This window comes from Lathamus discolor, chromosome 1 (assembly GCF_037157495.1).
Source record: "Lathamus discolor isolate bLatDis1 chromosome 1, bLatDis1.hap1, whole genome shotgun sequence".
In the NCBI taxonomy this organism is placed as follows: Eukaryota; Metazoa; Chordata; class Aves; order Psittaciformes; family Psittacidae; genus Lathamus; species Lathamus discolor.
In genome coordinates this window covers 20,276,948-20,286,154 of record NC_088884.1, presented here as the reverse complement: position 1 = coordinate 20,286,154, position 9,207 = coordinate 20,276,948, and positions in this window count along the sequence as shown.

The window sequence follows — 9,207 nt, the reverse complement described above, 5'->3', positions numbered from 1 at the left end:
ATCATACCTCTCTGCCAAATGTAGAGATACATTCCCTTGATAAATGAAAGCACAAGATAGAATGCTGAAGATGTGGCACCCAATCTATCAATCAAGACTACAGCGTATCTTCACCAGGAAGCTCATGATCTCTGCAGGACAGGTGGCAGTTTAAGGTTACTAGACTGTTAATGTTGTAAACACAAAACAGTGCAGTGTAGTCAGAAGAGGAGCTTGGAGTTCAAAAAGATCTTCAAATAATCATGTTTTCTATGGTTGTTACATGGTTTTCACAGTAAGAACTACAGCATTGCTCTTTTCACCTGTTGGGAAGGACCCATGACAATTTGTTAAGAACTTTCAGTTAACAGTCTGAATCAAAGCTGGGTGTATTTAGCTTGGGTCATCCCTTGGGGCACCTCTATGATGGTTGTAAACTTAATCTGTCTTTTACAGATAGAGTAAATTATCTATTTTTCCTAACAACAACAAAAAAGCGCTTTTGTTTTTTGGCTAGATGGTTTACATCTATTTTTTATAGTGAGTAGTTAGAGATGTCAGTTATGACTTCTATCGTGCCAGAATACAGTGTATAGGATTGTTATATATGTAGTTCTATTAGCTTTAAGTTGCAGATTCAGTTGCAATCAGTTATTAAACAAGCACTTTTTCTTAATGAAGAAGTTTTTGTGTAAATAAGTGCTATGTGTACGCACCACTACACTTTTCAGCCTGACTGAGGTTGCTGTCTGTACAGAATGGCTACCTCCCTTTTCTTTTTCTTTCTTTGGTGATTTTTATGCAGTGCTTGCAAAACAGGGTTATGTCCATGACTAGGCCAATCAGGAGATGCCACTGTGCCAAGAATGTTAACGAAACCCCTGTAGTAATGATTATGGTTACAGATAAGCAACACCTGGCTAAATGTAGACTAACTTAATCAGGTACTAGAGGGAAGTGTTTATGCAAGTAGCTAATTCCAGGTACAGGTTTCGGATTGCATCATATAGTGTCTTCCCAGAAGGATGTACAGCACAGAAAGAAGGAGCACATTTTTTATCTAGGCCTTTGGTCCTGCAGGCATGGAGAGGAGAGCCAACTAAGAGAAAGCTCATTAAAGTTCCCATGTATCACCATTCTGGTTCTGTCAGTAATTCCCAGATCATTCAAGAGCAGTGGAAACAGTGAACTGTAGGATATTTCAAGTAGAAGGGACCTCAGAAGACCATCTCACTCTTGCTGTAACCAAGGGTAGTACTGAATTCAGACCAGGCTGCTCAGGGATTTGTCTAGTCACATCCTGAAAATATCCACAACATAGATGGCACAATATCCCTGGATAATGTTCTCCAGTGATGTACGTTCCTTGTGGTGAAAAGTTTTGGCTTTAAACAAGTGAACAAACATATTTTTTTAATGGAATAGACTCATTTTTCTTCCTTGTATTTGTGATAGATTTATTTCTGTGTGTAAAACTTTTTTATTTTTTAATAAAACATGCAAAATGGAGACATTTCTCTTTGTGGCTTTACGATTACCACTCCCAGAAGACATGATATTTTCAGTCTCCACTAGTCTGCTGTGCAAATAATCACCAGTATTATAATCATGCGGCAACTGTTGTTCAGCCAGAGAAAATTTGTTAACTGCTTATGAGCAGTCCCCCAGTGTTATTAATGTTCAAAATATGGAATTGGTTATTTTAACCTCAGCCTTGCATATGACATGAATGCACCGCTCTGTGAAATCATGCTTTGACACCTGTATTTTCTCTTCAAGTTGTGTATCTTCATGAGAGAAAATAATCATGCAGCATCATTTAAGAGAATTCTTGAAAAGTTTTCGACCATAGTAAATGATACCGTTTTCAGTGTAAGCTGAAGCTCAGTTTGTGCCAGATAATTTCCAGCTGTTTATTTGCTTTACTGTTTGGCTTTTTCATAGTATCATAGATAATATGATAAGAAAGGCTCATCACATCTGAACCCTCACATAATGCAGACCACAAAATTTCCCTTACAGTATCTTTTCATGACAGGCAGCATGACGAAGTATCTTAGTATACAGAAAAGCAGATTCAACTATTTAATGAAGGATGTACTTTTAAAAGTCATTTATTTTCACTACAATCTGTGTGTGCAGTGGATAATATGTAAAGAGGGAAGGGAGGGATATGTAAAGCAAGTCATCTGTTCGGCCATGTGAATTTATAAGTTATCAAAATGAAATGCAGTGACCAGCATCTTAGCTGTCATAATGTACCAAATTAGTGACAAAAATGAAATGATCAAACATGATGCTTTTGAGAGATTGTATCCTGCAAGTAAACCAGTCATGAATAAATGAGTTGGTAGTAGTGGGAATGTAAGGTATAGCAAGGATTTTGTTCCCCTTGTCTTGCCTAAAGTTTAAGGGATGGATCAGACACAATCTTTGAGCTGAATTGTTACTATTGCTAACTTATTTTTAAAGCTTTTAAGAAACTTTTAAGTAAAAAATTTACAACTCTGCAGTGCAGAGATCAATATTGCTAGACTTCCTTACCTGAGAGCGCTGAAATGCAAGAAAAAGGGAATTTCAAAACAGCTGGCTCTCTGGGTACACAATGATTGGCTGGGTACCCACAGATTTAGCTCTGACCGTAGGCACAGAGCAAAAGCTGACTGCCAGCAGAACACATGCTTTTCACATGTCCCTGTTGTACTCATTGCTTTGTCCAGAGTTTGTGAGTATTGTGAAAAACAGTGGAAATGCATCTGTAATTCAGAGTTGATTAATATATATGATCATTACTTTAACTATTTGTAAATTGTTTTGTGCATCATTTTCATATATAATGGTGTGAATTTTTCTTTGTCTCAGTCTACTTAGTCTACTGTGTTAGTATGTAAGTGGTATTTATGACTCACTATTTATTTGTGGTCCCATTCCTGCTGAATTAAATGGAACCTTTGCCATCTGCTTCATTATGGGAGATGTGCCAGGTGTTTATTCTCCTTTTCTATGGCCATGCTATATTTAATATCGTTTCACTTCGCTTTTGGAAGATGTGCTTTTCAATCACCAGAAACCACAAAACAAGCAAACCCTGGAGAAAGCTTTTTGACTGTTCTGTTACTACGATCAGATAATCAGCTCAATCTTGTTGTATAAATCCTCTTACATATTTATAAAATGAAATATCTGTGTTTGTTTACTGCAAGGGTCTTGCTTGTTTAAAGTCAACCAGACTATAGCCTGAGGGCTTGCTGAAAAGCACAGCAGCTCAGGAAGGGTGTAGTGAAAAAAAGATGCCTTATACCCTTACAACTTTTTGATTAAGGGTAGACACCAAACCACTTTGCATACTGATTACAAGGATCGAAAGACTGGTTTATGTTATGCGCAGTTGCTGGCAGGATGGGAATGCTTCTAGTGACCCCTTAGATGGACAGGGTTTAGTCTTGACCCTCTCTCCTGCCTGCCACTGGCAGCCAGCAGTAGGATGCTGGTTGGCCTGATGGTGACACCCTGCTGCGGCAATGCTCCTGGCCTGAGTATATCTCCCAGGGGTCAGGTCTGCACAGACATCAGATTGCTTTGCAACCATTAGTGATAAATTGTAACTTCGGCTATCAGCTTGGTTATTTGTCTCTGCAAAGTTGATTTGATGATTGACGGTTTTTAACAACTACTGAACTCTTTGTCAGTGTTATTCCTTAATACTTTCGCTTTGTGCTTTTGGAAGCTGTTGTATGTTACCTTAGCTGCTCAATGTTTGATTTCTGTACAACTTTCCTTTACAGTACTGACCTACTATTTTAAAAATAAATATTTCCCAAACACTGCACACTCCAACATGTATTTCGTGATAGATAAACAAGAGCTAAATTTGTGGTCTGTGAAGAAAGGTTCTTTCAATAAAAGTGCCTGAGCTTTCTTAAATCCTTTATTTATTATTATAATATCTCCAGACATTATATACATGGCAGAGAAGAGTACCTTCTGAGAGTAATTTAAGCTTACTTGATATCAAAAAAGTCCACTTTTAAAATAATGAAAAAAGGAGAAAAGGTCTTTTAGCTTTGTAAAGCAGTCAAAGTTCTGTTCTCTGTCAGGTTCTTCTACAAACACAGAATATGTCACACTTTCAGTCTGATGCTTCTTTAGAACATCAAAAAGCACTGCATACACCTGGGCAAAATAGTTCCTGAGTGCCTGGTACCTGATTCAGTGCCCCTTGAAGTCAGGCAGAAACATTTTAGGTCAGGGTGCTGGAGCAGACCCATGAGGGTGGCTGGAAGAGTCACTTCCAAGCATTTCAGTTGGTCATCATTCTATGAAGGTCCCCAGGTTCTGCCATGTCCAGTCATGGCAAATGTGGAAACCTGGGTGTCAAGCTCAAGAGTGAACTTCAGATTCCTGTCCTAAGTTCTTGAAGCTCCTGTACAAGATGTGAAGAATAATAGGTACCACACTGGGGCTGAAGGACCAGCAAACTGATACACCCAAACCACCCGAAAAAAAAAAAGCTAATGAAAAGGATGTGCCTGAAACTCTGTTCTCAGGCATTGACTCATGATTGCTGCAGGGTGCTTTTGTGCAACCTGCTTTTTTTCACATAGAGATTTCTGTTTCCATCCTCCAACATCCTCCAAAAACACAGGAAGAGTGAAAACTTCTTTTGTCATGCTTCCTCAAACACTGGCTGTCTTCAACCCACAGCTGTTGATGTTACCAGGCTGTAAGATGCATTCTTCTCCTGACAGACTCTGTGTAGCCAAAAAAGAAAAACTCATGAGCCCTCAAAGGACAGCTGTAAGCCCATAGCATGAGCAATCAGCTGTGAGGGAAAGGTCTGGGCCTGGCAGCTGGAACCAGTATAACACTTGTGTCTTCTCCCACTGATACTCCCCCAAGGCACAGGGAGAGAACTTCACCCCATGCAGCTGAGGCTGTAGCTGGACAGTGATTCTGCACCCCAGAGCGATGACATTCAGACATTCAGAGATGGCTAAATTAGGAATCGATCTGAAGAGTCTGAGTAATTTGGCATTTCCAGGACTAAGCAGGCAGTCAGATTCACAGACTTTTCTTTGGATATAGGCCTTTGGGTAAGTAAGCATGAAAAAAAAGTTCAAACCTTGTATTAAAATACAGAAGTTGGACCTTCAGGCCAGGTGGTTTTCTTTAAAAATGAAACAATCTTTTTGTTATAAGTGGGATTTAACACAAAATTCACTGGGATTTATCATGCAAAGAGGTTCAGCCTTTACAGTAAACAGAGCATCACTGAGATACATTGTTCTTCACCCCAAATATCATAATTCATGCTATATAATGTCCATCTTTATCTGTGCACATCATGAGTGTAGCTAGGAAAACAAACATAAAGTAGCAAGCATATGCACTAAAGCTATACAACATAAGGATTCCAGACAGTCTGGAATATCTAAGCCACAAACATTTGCTAGTTTTTGCTGTTTGGCTGAGTAGAAGTAAACAGTATAAAAGTCTCTTGTTTATTGTAGCACTTGCTTGAATGCATAACAATAGAAAAAGCATTTTCTGCTCTCCTAAATGATTTCTCTGAAGAATTGTCCTTTATCACACTTTTATGTTGCCTTGTAAACTCTGCCTCTTATTGTAAAGAAATAGAAAGAGTAAAAGAAAAAAAGAAAATAAATGAGAAAGGCAAGGGAGCAAGAGAGAAGAGAAGGAAAGGGATGGAGGGAGAGAGAGAGAACCTACAATCTTCAGTTCTGAGTCTCACCTTTCAAAACTGGTAATGATCCGTGTACAAGACTGACAACTTTTGCTGACATCCTTCATGGATTTGAAAAGTTCAGTTTGCATAATATAGAAAACCATGTGCTGGCTAGTTCTTTCTTTAGATGCTATTATAATGCATCAGAGGAGAAGGAAATGGATGGCATAGATAGCACTATAATTTCTGCTGTTCACACTGTGAAAACAGATGGAGTTTTGCACCTATTAAGAACAATTCCTCAATTCCAATATGCTATTAACCCTTTCCTGTTTGCACTGCGTATCTTCAGTGTAGTAGTTATAAAATTCATGGCCATATCTCATGAGTGATAGTTTCGGACATCACTCTTCAAATTCTCAGGTGAAGCACCCTTCACGTAAAATTGAATTATGATTAAAGCCTTATAATTAGACCTGATCTCCCAGTGCCTTCCTGCAGCCACCTACCCCCTCACTCTGAAGTTGTATTGCACTTCCAGCATGATTTTACAGATTACATGGTAAAAATAGATTGTATTACACATGATACCAACAGTGTCGATGAAGGCTATTAGATGAAGTTTCTTCCATGAGCATAGGAATTTTCGGCTTCTGCTGCACAGCCGGAATGGGACTAAATCACAGGAAACCTTAATCTTCTTCTACCTAATTGGAGCTGGAAACTGATTCCTCCTCAAAGGTAGGAAAGCACAGCAGTGGACAGCTGACCTTGATCCAGACAAATGGATTTCTTGTCTGTAATGCTCCCTCAAAATGTGTCACAACCTAAGTTAACTAAATATTAGCTGGACTGTAGCCTAGCCTCGCCCCATGGAATTTGCCTTGCTCTGGGCTCTTGCACATGGGAGCACAGCTTTTGTGAGAGCTTTGGAGATGGTCTTCTGACAGTTGATACCACTATAAGCAGTTTGCAGTCTCCCCTAAGCAAATCTTGGGTCTTCTTCCTTGTCCACATGTGAGAAATGTCAAGCTATCTCTGATCTGAAACCATTGGGGTGTTTTAATGCGAAGTAGATAATGTTAGCAGAAAAGTAAAAAATACTAAAAGAAAACAATAGTAGCAATTACTGCTACCTACTGTACTGTGTAGGGCCTTAGCAAAATTGTGTCTTAGGTTAGCACAGCAAATGAGAGTAAAAAACTTCTTGAGAAACTGGTGATAGACAACGTTAATGGAAGATTTGAGCTATTTAGCAGTGGATAAGAGCTATAGAAAATCCCACTCATTTTACTCACAAAAATAGTTGTAAACCCTTTCAGTGTGATTACCCAAGGCTGTGAGCCACATCCTGCTGAAATCCATTTGTAAATAAACTTCATATACTTTTCCCACATCAGTAAAATCACATCACTTGATTATGGTTGCAAATTAAATAGAACTGTTTCCCAAGATACATGCTCCCCTAGGATAAAATGATGCATCTCAGCAGGATCAAGGAATTAATTGCAAGCATTATATTGCTTTTTTTCTTAATTGTGAAAATAGCTGAAGATTGATTGAAATGAGGAATTGGTTTGGGCTTTTTCATATTTTTTCCCTGTGGCTACTAAGGTCTCAAAACAAAGAAATAGAAAATGGTTTTGTAGCTACTTAGTATTACAAATTTAAAGAGAAAATATTTCTTCGTAATTTTTATTACAGCCAAGACAGTAATGATATTGTATTAACAATACTTGTAATTGCAAAAAGTGTGGTAAAATAATTAAATGGTTTGAATTTGGTTAACTTCTTAGCATTTGCAGGTGATAATGCTGCTATTAACTTCAGGAGCTACTACTTCAACTAGAAATTAATAGCTAATGAGAAAAGAGATCTGTATTCAGGTAAATGTCAAGTTCATTTACTGAATCATTTACAAGACAGAAGACTTTGGATACCACATTACAGAAAGTTGTATAATGCAGATGCTAATCCCTGATACATAATCTGATTTTTTCCTGCCTAAATCAGTCACTTCTCAGCTAGCACCAGAGGCCCTGGTAATCAGCTGATCATTGTTCTCCATAAAGGTTTCTTTTTTAATTGTTTTCAGCACTTAGAGCTGCCATTCTGTCCCTTAGTTGAGACTTTTGTTTTCTTGAATAAACAACTAAGATGTTTCTGTATGTTCCTGGGCATGATGCCAATGGCCAGTCATGGGTAGAGAAATCAAAGAGGTGCAAAGAGACGATCTAAAACTTAGTATGTGAGTCTGACTAGATGTACTTCTTATGTCATTATCTGTGAAATTTAGTAGCCCAAGGTCCTGGGTACCCATGAAAAATTGATACAAAAGTATGGGAAAAGTCAAGCAAAGTGTAAGTATTTAACTGATAGAGAAAAGATTTCAGTAGCATGTCTGGTTGGTGGGCTTTTCAACACTCAACTATTTTGCATTGCTAAATCACATCTAGTTCTTTTCTACTTTGTAACCATTATTTTCTAAAAATTTATCCTTTTTTTCTTTTTTTTTTTTTTTTTTTGTCATCTTCTGGATATTCTACAGTGTAGCCACAGACCTCCTAAACACAGAGGTGCCCACAGAGATGGCAAACTCTGGATCCAATAATATAGGCAGATATACCTGATAAATCTAGATAGTATCACATCAGTTCTGAGTGTAATGCAATAATTATTTTAAACCTCCCACCTCTGTTCATGCATCCCAACATGAAGATTATATAGTCTTTAATTCCTTTTTGGAGAAGCATCTCACTGTGAAGCACTATAGATCTTAGACTTTTTCTGTCCTACTGCTGTCCAGTTGAGTTTTTAAGGGCAGCCCAGAAGGCCAATTATATCCTGGGCTGCATAAAAGGCAGCATGACCAGCAGGTCAAGGGAGGTGGCTCTCTCCCTTTACTCTGCTCTCATGAGACCTCACTTGGAGTCCTGCATTCAGTTCTGGGGTCTGCAATATAAGACAGTCATAGACCTCTTGGGTCCAGAGGAGGGCCACAAAAAATTATCAGGGGATAGAGCACCTCTCTTATGAGGAAAGGCTGACGCAGTTGAGCCTGCAGAAGAGAAGGCTCTGGGAGACCTTATAGCAGACTTCCAGTATCTAAAAGGCGCTTACAAGAAATCAGAAGAAGGACTTTTTACAAAGGCATGTAGTGACAGGACAAGGGGGAATGGCTTTAAACTGACCCAGGGGAGATTTAGATTAGATATTAAAAAGTTCTTTACTGTGAAGGTAGTGAGGCACTGGAAGAGGTTGCCCAGACTTCTGGGCAGTGTTCAAGGCCAGGCTGGATGGGGCTTTGAGCAACCTGGTGTAGCGGAAGGTGTCCCTGTCCATGGCAGGGAGACTGGACTAGACAGTCTTCGAAGGTCCCTTTCATCGCAAACTGTTCTATGATTCAAAGTCCCCATTTTTTATTTGTAGAATTGGTGTTGATTTGCTAAATACAGCTCTCTGCACTTCACTAAATATTTCAGAGCATTTACCTAATTTAGCAATACAGTTTTGGATTCTAAACCTGTCTCCAAAAAGCTCAC